The sequence below is a fragment of the Aquarana catesbeiana genome, linkage group LG03 (assembly GCF_042186555.1).
Source record: "Aquarana catesbeiana isolate 2022-GZ linkage group LG03, ASM4218655v1, whole genome shotgun sequence".
Taxonomy (NCBI): Eukaryota; Metazoa; Chordata; class Amphibia; order Anura; family Ranidae; genus Aquarana; species Aquarana catesbeiana.
Genome location: NC_133326.1, coordinates 280,501,968 through 280,515,633, shown reverse-complemented (window position 1 = coordinate 280,515,633; position 13,666 = coordinate 280,501,968). Strand labels below are relative to the sequence as shown.

At 41.1% G+C, this 13,666-nt stretch overlaps 1 protein-coding gene across 1 annotated transcript in view; it reads right to left on the bottom strand.

Moving 5' to 3' along the window:
- Positions 1-13,666, bottom strand: part of FGD6 (FYVE, RhoGEF and PH domain containing 6) — a 154,778-nt gene that overhangs the window by 99,439 nt on the left and 41,673 nt on the right. The window lies entirely within an intron of this gene.

The following is a 13,666-nucleotide window of genomic DNA, read 5'->3' as shown; positions in this document are numbered from 1 at the left end:
AGTGAAGCGCTTACAGAACAAAACTGAATGAAGAGCCACAGTGGCCATTCTGGATAACAGAAGACTAGTGGTGCCTCCAGCCCATGGAAATTGTTGAATGTAACATATTTGAACAGGCTAAACAATAGATCTTGATTAAAATATTGCCTATGGATACATGTAAACAAATGGCCCAAAAACTGATATGGTATACTGATTTTCATGATTACACCCCTACATTTACCACCAAATTAGAATCCGGTGTTCCAGATTCAATGCCAATGCTTACAACCTTGTTAGCGTATGTAGGTGGAACTTGTTATTTACACATTACCATGCCAAGCTCAAAGGCCCTAGGAAACAGAAGTTGTGGATGCCTATCAGTCTGACAAATTACTTAAAAAGACTGCTAAATAATTTGAAAGGTACCATTCTACTGGAAGAATAATAAGCTACATGTAGCATAGAATTCAAGAACTGCTAATTTGTCCAGGAATGGCTGAGCCAGTAAATTTAGTCCAAGAGCTGACCAAAAACTCTTCAAGAACCACAAAATTTACTTGTAATGCCCCGTACACACGGTCGGACTTTGTTCGGACATTCCGACAACAAAATCCTAGGATTTTTTCCGACGGATGTTGGCTCAAACTTGTCTTGTATACACACGGTCACACAAAGTTGTCGGAAAATCCGATCGTTCTAAACGCGGTGACGTAAAACACGTACGTCGGGACTATAAACAGGGCAGTGGCCAATAGCTTTCATCTCTTTATTTATTCTGAGCATGCGTGGCACTTTGTCCGTCGGATTTGTGTACACACGATCGGAATTTCCGACAACGGATTTTGTTGTCGGAAAATTTTATATCCTGCTCTCAAACTTTGTGTGTCGGAAAATCTGATGGAAAATGTGTGATGGAGCCTACACATGGTCGGAATTTCCGACAACAAGGTCCTATCACACATTTTCCGTCGGAAAATCCGACCGTGTGTACGGGGCATAAGATGTTCAGGTAACTCTTGCAACAGTTGGTGTCAAAGCACATGCATCTAAAATTTGAACCTACAGGAGAGGGGTGTTTAGAATTAAGGCCTGCGGTAGACAAAGTCTGAAATTTTGTAGGGGTAGCTCATGCAAGGAAACCCATCAACATCTATCATTGAAAAAATAATTAAAAAGCAAACTGTTAATAGTGTTCTTCATTTATAGGCACTGCTTGAATAAAGATCTAACACCTGCCTGTTCAACTACAGGGAGTCCACGAGTTACAAACATCTGACTTGCATATGACTCGTACTTAAGAACTGCAGTGTGATCCCTGAAACCGCCAGGCGGCCATTTTGCTGCCCACCGCATGCTGCCACCTACTGTCCAGCGGACCTGTCAGCAATCCCACATCACTGCCTGGCCAGTTAACTCTTCCCTATGCTATCCAAAACTTAGAAATAATTTTTTGGCTGCAGTTATACTTAAAAATTGTACCTGTTCCAACTTGCATACAAATTTAAAGTATAACTAAACGCAAAATGTGTTGGATGGAGTGGAGATGGATTAGACACCCTGTCGGGTTTTAATGCAGTCTGTTTCCCCGTTAGGGAGATTCTCCCTCACTATTTGTCCTGTTTACCATTATCAGTGAAAGTAAACAAAAAATCCCAAATTTTGGGGTGTTCCCAAAAAAGTAATAGAGGGGGAATCATCCAAAGGGGACACTAGTTCTGGTGACCTGGGGGTCCCCAAGAAATTCCCTTCTTTTGCAGGGATTTCCCTTAACTTCCTGTTTGCCTACAGGACAGGAAGTGAAGGGAGATCTCCACATTGGGGCACAGATTGCAAAAATAAAACTTACAGGGAATAGAACAGCCGCATGCATTGATATTGACTATTCTAGTCACGTGTGACCATTTCAGTCTATGATAGAACACCGACAGTCATTGGCTTTTGTAAGTGAAAGGAGAATGGAACAACCAGAATGCAATGAATGACAATGAAAGATTGTCTTGGAAGGAGATCTAGCATTCATGTAATACCTCAGCAAATAGTAACATATTGTTGGTTTGGAGCTTTGGGCTTCAATGGTGTTGCTATCAATGGACTCCCAACAGTCAATACATTAGCGAGTGAGACTTTTAATGACATTGTTAAAAAGGCAGCTGTCTAAGGAACATCCATCACGTAGGCTTTTTTAGTACTGATATATAAACAAGACACATTTAAAAAAAATAAAATAAAAAGGGGTGGGTCATGTGATCCCCTCTACAGTAATTGAACCTATCTGTACTTTATCTGACGGTCAAAAAATATACTTTTATAAAAACTCCCACCGAGATATCCCAAATAACTCAAAAACATCCTGGATAGAAAACAGCTCCTGTAGCCCAAAACAGTCTGGTGTATTTGGTTAATTAGGTTTACTACACATAACAGGGTTACAATGCGGAAATGTTTTGTATGTGCATCCAATAAAATCTAATAGGGGTCCTAAAAATAATGAAATTCTCCTTAGCAGGACCTAATTATTGGTAAAACCATAGCACATCCTACATTTAGCAGATGGCTTTCACAAAACCACTTTGCTATTGTGTAATTAGATGTCGAATAATGGAAAATTTTACTTTTTTTTTTAAATAATACAAAGAAATCACCATCTGGCAGAGCTATATTCTCCATAGCCTCATCTGACACAAAACAGGTCATATAATGCCATTCATTAGGTCATATATGTGAAACTGACAAAAAAATACGAATGAATGCTACCAGACCCAAAATAAAAGGCATTCAATTCAGCTTTACCACAGTGGTTTATCCCATTCCAGAAATGTTTTCTATCAAGTTTTAAATACTGTCTGTGTCACTGTTGAGGAGACTTGCTCTCACTTTCTATGATCTCCTGGACAGGTAGGGAGCGTAAATTTCCCTTACGAGGAGAGATCGCCATTAAATTCCTGACAGGGGGTCTCTCTCTCTCGGTCTCTCTCTCTCTCTGTCTCTCCCTCTCAATTTGGCATTATTGTTACATAATACGTATGGCAGAGAGCATATAACTATCTGAACAGAATTATTTTTTGACAGGCAAGACAATTACGTCACATGAGAATTTAGCTGTCTCCCTAATTTCATATTTTAAAATTTATTTTTTAATATTTTCAAATGCTTTTTTTAGCATTAAAGACAGCAGCATTTGATTGTTGTAGAATTTATAAAAATGTTTATAAAAAATGTATAATATTTATAAATTTATAACATTTATTTTATAACATTTATAAATTTATAACATTTTATAACATTTATACATTTATAACATGTATAAATGTATAACATTTATAAATATATAACATTTTATAACATTTATACATTTATAACATGTATAAATGTATAACATTTATAAATTTATAACATTTATAAATTTATAACATTTTTAAAAATGTTGCCAGAATTTATAAAAAAAATCATCAATGTTGCAAGCTGGGCTCTACTATAATAAGAAAAGAAAATGGAGGCTAAGGCCCCATGTACACGGGACGCTGCTAAACGTACGTTCGGAGACAGTTGGACGCTTTTTTTCAACTGCCCCTGAACTCATTCAATGTTATCCTAAGTGACCATGTACACAGTCTAGTTTATTGCTGTTTTTAGGCAATTGCGTTTAACAGCGTTTCTTTGAAAGCAAAAAAATGGGTTCAGACGCCGAAGAGTTCGACATTTCAGATGCCAAACGCGACTAAACGCGGTACCGGCGTTTAGATGCGTTTTCGTTTATAAGCGTTTTTAAAAGGTACCCTATATTTTTTACCTGAAAAGACAAAAATATGATGGAAAACGATGAAAAAAAACATTAAAATTTTTTTTAAAATGTTTTAATTACTTGCGGTGATTCATAGACCATATATAGCCCTTGATGCAATGCAATACACCACTAGCATTGCTGTATCCAAATTTTAATTGGAATTTGACCCATATGTTCAGATTTGACCAAGATGACCCCACCATTGAGCTTGACCTCCGACTTGATATGTTATAAAAAATTAAATTAACGTTTAAATTTGCATAAAATAGACAAAATATTTATTTTTAAAAAAGTAATTAACCACTAGCTGCCCGCCCACTGTCATATGACGGCGGGACGAGGCAGCTCTCACTCTGGGCGGACGTCATATGATGTGACCACCTTCCCGAGCCACTAGGGGGCGTGCGTTCGCCCGCCGCGTCACTGGGGACCCGATGCGCGTGCCCGGTGGGCACTCGCAATTGCCCAGCAACCGAGCAGGACCGTGGATCTGTGTGTGTAAACACACAGATCCACGTCCTGTCAGAGGAGAGGAGACCGATGGTGTGTCCCTTGTACATAGGGACACAGATCGGTCACCTCCCCCAGTCAGTCCCCTCCCCCACAGTTAGAATCACCTCCCTAGGATACGCATTAACCCCTCGATCTCCCCCTAGTGTTAATCCCTTCCCTGCCAGTCACATTTACACAGTAATCAATGCATTTTTATAGCACGGATCGCTGTATAAATGTGAATGGTCCCAAAAATGTGTCAAAAGTGTCCGATATGTCTGCCTCAATATCGCAGTCACAATAAAAATCGCAGATCGCCGCCATGACTAGTAAAAAAAAATAAATAATAAAAATGCTATAAATCTATCCCCTATTTTGTAGACGCTATAACTTTTGCGCAAACCAATCAATATACGCTTATTGCGATTTTTTTTTACCAAAACTATGTAACTGTGTATACGTATCGGCTTAAACTGGGGAAAAAAATTTGTTTTAAAATTTTAAAAAATTGGATATTTATTATAGCAAAAAGTAAAAAATATTGTGTTTTTTCAAACTTGTCACTCTTGTTTTGTTTATAGCGCAATAAATAAAAACCACAGAAGTGATCAAATACCATCAAAAGAAAGCTCTATTTGTGGGGAAAAAATGATAAAAATTTCATTTGGGTGCAGTGTAACATGACCGCGCAATTGTCATTCAAAATGCGACAGCGCTGAAATCTGAAAAATGGCTTGGGCAGGAAGGAGGTGAAAGTGCCCTGTATTGAGGTGGTTAAAAAACAAAAATAATACCATACACAGCTGAAAAAAAATCCAATAAATATATTAATCAATTATAATTTAATAATTAAAAAAATTTTTTAAAAATTGCCCAAAAAATGTTATATATTATACAAAATTGAATTAAAGTTTAAATTTGCATAACTATTACAAAATATTTTGTTTTCAAAAAATAAAAGGAAAAACAAAAATAATACAGTGACACACTCTTCCTCATGTTGGTGTCCATGCGTGTCAGACTGGGTCGTACTTTTTCTAGTAGAAGGTCAAATGTGGCAATGGACATGCGTGTGAAATTTAAAAAATTGTCGGTGTAGGTAAGCAGCTGTACATACATGTTGGAAAAATATCCTACCTAAATTCGCTGTGCAATGAATTGGTGGGTCCAATAGCGATGAACTCTGACTCTGGACCTTGCATGCAATTTTCTACGTTGTTCTAGCCTCATCAAGAGCAACGTCAGGAGCATTTCCTCACATATGCTCATTATGGGATCAATTGCAAAAAAAAAGCACAGAAATAGAGGCAAATACAAGTAGACAAGTGCTCTCTCTGCTGCTGCCACTCACTCTGGTCAGAATGGCTGAAATAGTTAAATAACAATGTTTTTTGAGCTTGGGGAGGGTCTTAATGAGATTATCTTAATGTGGATGTAAACCCGAAAATTTTTTTATTTTTTTTTTTATGTCATAATGTAGAGTATAAGATTTCCTATCATTTGAGCCCAGTCTTGCCACAAAGAGTTAATCCAGCTCTGAGCAATCCTCTTTTATTGTTCAGTGAGACAATTCTTGACAAACAGAGAAAAACTTTGTCAAATCCTCCCCCTTGCTGTGAGTGACAGGTTATTTACATCTCGTGCACTAGCCTAAGACATGCATTATTTTTTAATTCCCTCCCACTCCTTTCTTCTGCTGCTCTGCCAGGATTTGGATGTTCCACACCTCAGCATAATCTCAGCCCTGGCTGCAGACACTCCACCACGACACACCCCCAGCCCCCCCATTGCAAGAGCTCACCTCGGGCTCCGGCAGCTGAGGACACCCCTAGCTCGGGGACAGGGCGGGCGGCTCAGGTACACAATACATAAACCCGGGGCAGCAGCTGGTGAGGACACACACACAGTGTGCAGCTGCTCCGCCCCGGGAGGAGAAAAGAAGTGACAGGCTCAGCTCAGCAGAGCAGTAGTGAGAGGGGAGGACTCGGAGGAGGAAAACAGAGACCAGGAGCAGCCCCGGCGCGCGCCAGATGTGTTCAGGCTAAGGGATGGTGTCACCCCTCTGGTGGGTGTCACCGGGGTGCCGAGCGCAGCCCCCGCATAGCGACCCCAAAAGGACCGGTAAATGACATGTATAGCAGTCCTTTCCTCCACTCTCCATCCTGACAGAGCCCGCGGGAGAGGAGGGGAGCCGGCTGCGGGGGATGAAGGGGGGTGCGTGGAGGAGGAAGACACAGCGGGCAGATGAGGACAGAAGGGGGGCCAGAGAAGAAGGGGGGGTGGAGGAAAACACATCAGGCGCTGGAGGAGGAAGACACAAGGGACAGTCGGGGGTGATCGTGCACCGATCTCCCTGCATGGTGTTTGATCAGCCGCTTCTCCTTCTCTCCCTCCCGTGGCTTTCAGCGGAAAAGCAATTCAGGGGGATTCGTGCTCACAGCTGTCCCCGCCGCACCGATCATCCCCGACTGTTACTAGACAGTGACACATGAAGTGACAGGAGCCATGAGCACGCTCTTCTTCGGCCAGGCGCGAGTGTAAAGGTGGGCAGGGAGTCTGGTGATGTCATGACTCCGCACGCCGTACAACAGACCTGCCCACTCAAACCAGAGTTTTACGGGTCTCCAAATAAAGAAGGGGGAGATATTTGAAAGGTAAGGATACATGTAGGAGGCATGTATATCCTTATAGATCAGCACCTTGCCATTACTTTAAAAAAGATGAGAGTGGGTTTACATCCACTTCTAGGACACAAACGCGGTAAAGCGCCGCTAAACGCCAAATGCAAGCGCGGCAAAACGGGCGTTTCTAAAGGGCGGTATCAAGTTCATTCAGAGTTTGCCCCAGCGTCCCGTGCACATGGAGCCTAAGGCTTCATGTACACAGGACGTTTCTCAACCTTTCTTGAACACTGGAACATCACAGCTAGTAATTCATGTTTAAAAACATGTGTTTAGCAGCGCTTACAAGCCGCGTTTAGCCACGTTTGCGTTCAGGAGCGTTTACCAAAGATACCCTCAGGAGACCTTCCCAAATGATTAGTTACATATATAGTACATATATAGTATCCTCCAGACCCTTTATTAGCTTTGTTGCCCTTCTTTGTACTCGCTCCATTTCCAGTACATCCTTCCTGAGGACTGGTGCCCAGAACTGCACAGCATACTCTAGGTGCGGCCGGACCAGAGTCTTGTAGAGTAGGAGAATTATCGTTTTATCTCTGGAGTTGATCCCCTTTTCAATGCATGCCAATATTATGTTTGCTTTGTTAGCAGCAGCTTGGCATTGCATGCCATTGCTGAGCATATCTTCTACTAGGACCCCCAGGTCCTTTTCCATCCTAGATTCCCCCAGTGTATAGATTGCATTCATATTTTTGCCACCCAAATGCATTATTTTACATTTTTCTACATTGAACCTCATTTGTCACGTAGTTGCCCACACCATTAATTTGTTCAGATCTTTTTGCAAGGTTTCCACATCCTGCGGAGAAGTTATTGCCCTGCTTAGCTTAGTATCGTATAGAGCCTTATAAAGCACTAAAAACAAGTATTTATTAACAATTTCAGCCATTCTGTGAGAGAACAGTGTGAGTAGCAGCTGAGAAAGCAGTGTGCTCGTAGCTAGCTGTTATTTTTTGGTTGGTTTGTTAATATGGATCCCATGATGAGCATGTGTGAGGAAATGCTCCTGATGCTGCTTTTGCTGAGGCTCCAAAGACGTAGAAAATTGCATGAGAGGACCAGAGTTCATCGCTACTGGACACATCCATTGACGGCTCAACGCATGTCCACAGGATACTTTCTAATATCTATGTTCAGCTGCGTAATTACCCAGATAATTTTTTTAAATTTTACACGCATGTCAATTGCTACCTTTGACGGTCTCTTGGAAAAGGTTACACACGTCTAGTTCACATGGACACCAACATGAGTAAAAGCATGCCACCAGAGCAACGTCTGTTGGAGATTCTCAACTTCAGCGTCAAGTAATGCAAGTCGTGTATTGTACAGCATATATAAGGAGAATATCACATGGTATATCAAGCTTGCAGGCACTGATAATTGCATTTTTGGTGTGTTTTTTAGCATTTCCAGGATCAAAAGTAATAAATAAAATGTTTCCCTTTAAAAGCGCTTCAAGAAGAAAACGCGCACTAAACGCGGGTGGCCGCGTTTGGCACTTGAAATGCCTCTAAACACAGCTTCTGAAAGCATTTTTTTGGGTTCCAAAAAAAGCCTCTAATCTCAACTGCCTAGAAACAACTATAAAACGACTCTGTGTACATGTACTGATAAGATAACAGAGGAGAGTTCAGGGGCAGTTGAAAAAAATGCCCAACTGCTCCTAAATGTCCGTTTACCAGCAGCAGTGTACATGAGGCCTTAAAGTGGTTGTAAACCCTCCTTAGTGACTTTTAACTATAGGTAAGCCTAGAATAAACGGCACGGACCCCCGTGCCGTTTCTTCCCCCAGCGTGTGTCATTACTCTACAGCCTACACAGGGGACAGCGATGGTATTTGTTTGCAGGTAAGTGTCACATAAGGATACTGGCCCATTATGCTTTTAATTTGCAGGCTTTCCAGGGAGCAAAAGAGGAAGTAAAACCCATCAGGGTTTACCTCCTCTTTAAGCTCACCATACGTATAAAGACTTCTCTAGTTCAGCCAGCAAGATTGAGAAATTCACAGATTCGCCGTTCCATGCTAGACAACATAGATGGAGAAGTTTATCACTGCTGGCTATTGTATTCTAACAGCTGGCACCAGTATTGTCAGAATACCCAAACAGTAATTACAGCTCATTAGCTGCAGTCAATGTTCAGACTCCTTTTTTCCGCCTGGCACCTTTGATTTCTTAAACTAACTTTGACAAGCCGGATGGCGTTGGCAGGGCCACCAACAGCTCAAATTTCAGTTGATTCTCAGGAATATGCGAAAGTTTGAGCAGTGCATGACCAGTTTTAGTTTATGTAAAATTTTGATTGTCTTTATTTAATACCAGCTGATATATATCATTAGCAAAAATTATTACAAGCCAGTAATAATTTCACAAGCTGGTCATATGTCATAAAAAGTCATAAAAAGCAGAGTATATTGTGCCATATGGAAACTGTAAAACGTTCAGAAAAGATGCTAAAAATATACTAAAATGGAGTGAGACTAGAAGGTTGACTTAATGGAAAAAGAAAAAGTCCTGGAAGTCACACATCTCTGCAAAACCCTGTAAGAATGTGTATGACAGTCTCAGCCCAGGCTCCAACCAGGCCACACCCCCGTGTTTCACCCCGCCCACCAAGCTTAGCCATGGGGATAAGGATCCCATGCATAGGGGGGAAAATAAATGCATCATCGGCTGCCATTTAATTGAGACAAATAGGTATCAGGTGAACATTAGTCTGTTTTTAAGTTTGTTGATAATAAAATCAATGCAAGTTTTAAAAGGACTTTTTTGGACTCCACATCCTATGCTTTTGGGAGGATTTTTCTCCATCTTCTTTTTTTAGCTGCTTTTGGGGCTTATTCCTTTTTGGATATATATCCATCATTTTTTTTTCAATTGTGCGCCATCAGTTTTTTAGTACCCATATTTATCCTCTGTATGTTTTGCCATTTTTTTGGACATTATATATATTTATATTTTCTTTTTGCATTTGCACATCAGCTTTTTCATTCTGTGTCATCCCAATGTAAGGCTAATGTTCACCTGATACCTCTGTTTCTTAATTAAATAGCAACCGATGATGCATTTATTTCCCCCTATGCATGGGATCCTTATCCCCATGACTAAGCTCCATCATCGGAGTGAAACATATTGGAAACGTGGCTTGGTTAGAGCCCAGGCTAAGGCTGTCATACACTTTCTTACAAGGTTTTGTAGAGATGTGCAACTTCCAGGACTTTTACCTTTTCCATTAGATGTCTTGAGCTGAGACAAGCTCTGTCTGTCCTTGTCTGCATCCCAAGCAGTCGCTACATAAGAGTACCTGGTGAAGCCTTGAGCAGCACCTGTCATTTTAGTTAGGGTCACTATAGGGTTGATTTACTAACGAAAAACAGACATTGCTCTTTGCCCAGTTACATTCTTCCCAAGAGTTTACTGAATACGGTGCAAAGAAAATTTAAAAAACAGCATTTTTGCTTGCACATGATTGGATGATGGAAATGAGTAGAGCGTCATCGCATTCACAATAGTTACATTTAGTAAATGTGATATACAGTGAGGGAAATAAGTACTTGATCCCCTGCTGATTTTGTACGTTTGACACACTGACCCACTGACAAAGAAATAATCAGTCTATAATTTTAATGGTAGGTTTATTTTAACGGTAAGACAGAATAACAAAAAAATCCAGAAAACACATTTAAAAAAGTTATAAAGTGATTTGCATTTTAATGAGTGAAAGAAGTATTTGACCCCCTTCGCAAAACATGACTTAGTACTTAGTAGCAAAACCCTTGATGGCAATCACAGAGGTCAGACATTTCTTGTAGTTGGCCACCAGATTTGCACACATCTCAGGAGGGGTTTTGTCCCACTCCTCTTTGCAGATCCTCTCCAAGTCATTAAGGTTTTGAGGCTGATGTTTGGTAACTCGAACCTTCAGCTCCCTCCACATATTTTCTATGGGATTAAAGTCTGGAGACTGGCTAGGCCACCCCAGGACCTTAATGTGTTTCTTCTTTGAGCCACTCCTTTGTTGCCCCGGCTGTGTGTTTTGGGTCATTGTCATGCTAGAATACCCATCCACGAACCATTTTTTAAAGTAGTTGTAAACCCTTTACAACCACTTTTCACTACAGGTAAGCCTATAATAAGGCTTACCTGTATCTACCGTGGATATCTCCTAAACCTGCACGGTTTAGGAGATATCCCCTGTATCAGCACGTGCCGAGGTCATCGGGACATGCGCACTGAAGCAATGGCTTGTTTGTGTCATTGCTTCAGCTGATGTGCAGTTATCGGCGGCTGCCACTTGCATGTGCGGGAGTGGCGTCATCGTGGCTCCAGCCATCACATCGCCGGAGCCGGCGATACCTGAAAATAACTCTGGGAGACATGTTGCCGGGACCACTTCGGGGGCTTTGATCTAAGGTAAGTAGTTCATAATGTGCTAGTATGCTATGCATACTAGCTCATTATGCCTTTGTTTTGCAGGTTTGTTTTTTTTTGTTTTTTTTTTTTTAGTGGGTTTACAACCACTTTAATGCCCTGGCTGAGGGAAGGAGGTTCTCACCCAAGATTTGACAGTACAAGGCCCTCGTCCATTGTCCCTTTGATGCAGTGAAGTTGTCCTGTCCCCTTAGCAGAAAAACACCCCCAAAGCATAATGTTTCCACCTCCATGTTCTTGGGGTCACAGGCAGCATTCCTCCTCCTCCAAGCACGGTGAGTTGAGTTGATGTCCAAGAGCTCGATTTTGCTCTCATCGAACCATAACACTTTCACCCAGTTCTCTGAATCATTCAGATGTTCCTTAGCAAACTTCAGAAGGGCCTGTACATGTGCTTTCTTGAGCAGGGAGACCTTGTGGGCACTGCAGGATTTCAGTCCTTCGCGGCGTAGTGTGTTACCAATTGTTTTCTTGGTGACTATGGTCTCAGCTGCCTTGAGATCATTGACAAGATTCTCCCGTGTAGTTCTGGGCTGATTCCTCACCGTTCTCATGATCATTGAAATGCCACGAGGTGAGATTTTGTATGGAGCCCCAGACCGAGGGAGATTGACAGTTCTTTTGTGTTTCTTCCATTTGTGAATAATCACACCAACTGTTGTCAACCTCTCACCAAGCTGCTTGGCGATGGTCTTGAAGCCCATTCCAGCCTTGTGTAGGTCTACAATCTTGCCCCTGACATCCTTGGACAGATCTTTGGTCTTCGCCACGGTGGAGAGATTGGAATCTGATTAATTGCTTCTGTGGACAGGTGTGTTTTATACAGGTAACAAGCTGAGATTAGGAGAACTCCCTTTTAGAGAGTGCTCCTAATCTCAGCTCGTTACCTGTATAGAAGACACCTCGGAGCCAGAAATCTTGGTGATTGATAGGGGATCAAATACTTATTTCACTCATTAAAATGAAAATCAATTTTAAGTTTTTTTAAATGTGCTTTTCTGGATACTTTTGTTGTTATTCTGTCTCTCACTGTTAAAATAGACCTACCATTAAAATTATAGACTGATCATCTCTTTGTCAATGGGCAAACGTACAAAATCACCAGGGGTTCAAATACTTTTTTCCCCTCACTGTATGCACAGTGTGTTTGCCTTTAGATATATGCACTGTATTTGCCTTTAGTAAATCAACCCCTATAGCTAACACTGTGGTTAGGGTACTACATAAAATAGGTTTCCTAAAAAAGCTACACTTACAATGAATCCCCATGTGATGTTGATGAAGTTAGAAGTCTAGGGAGGATGTAATTCCCCAAGTTAAGGACTGTGGAAAACATAGTTATCTTTGGAACTGTGTCAGCTGACTGAGCTTCCTGAATGGCATAACAGAACACAAGCTGGCAGGCCGCGGAGACTATACAGTACAAACACACTCCGATAAAACATGTGTCTTAAGTTAAACACAGGAAAGACGATCAGGCAAGAGGGAGGTAAAGAGAGATAAAACCCTGGAGTATAGAGTGATGCAGGAGAATAAAACATCTACATTTGTTTGATGTATTTCTAAATCCTGATATCTGAAAAGTGACAAAGCAGTGACTAATTTCCTCTGTACAGTTAGAGAAATGGGTCATCAAAGAATAATTGCCCATTTTGCAAATGAATGCCAAAGGCCAGTGATCACAGGCCAGGACAATTTTTTAGAACTACAGTGTATGCTCACTGAAAGATTGCTCCCTTTTCTCAGAAAGCACCCTTTTCGTGAAAATTATTTTGTGCAAATTTTCTGAATAGATTTCCTGCAATGTTCTCTAGGACTTGCAGTACTCTAATCATTGCTCAAAGTTTTTAAACTACACAATTAAAGCAGTATTAATCCCAAAAACAAAAAATGTGTAAATGTTTACCAATCCTTCAATGTGGTAGCGGATTCAGTTTTCTTTTTGAACACTTTTTTCCCTTTATTTTCACATGGTAAACCAGACAATAACGCACTTCCTGTCTTAAGAGTGTCTCCACTCTGGATGGAGGAGCAATGGAGAACACTTTTGGACAGCACCCTTTTCAAACTGGGGAGAGGGTAGTTTAGGATGCACTAGCAAATTTAGATGGTCTTGACTAACAAATGATATATATATAACTATATAGCCCTAGCAGCTCATACAGCAGCTATGGGGACTGGGAGGAAGATAGACTCCGACCAAACTTCCCAGTGGTAGATTACATAGCATTTGTCCACTTTAATCACTTGGAAACATGCACACCTTCTGGGAAGTACTTCTCGTAATATCCAAC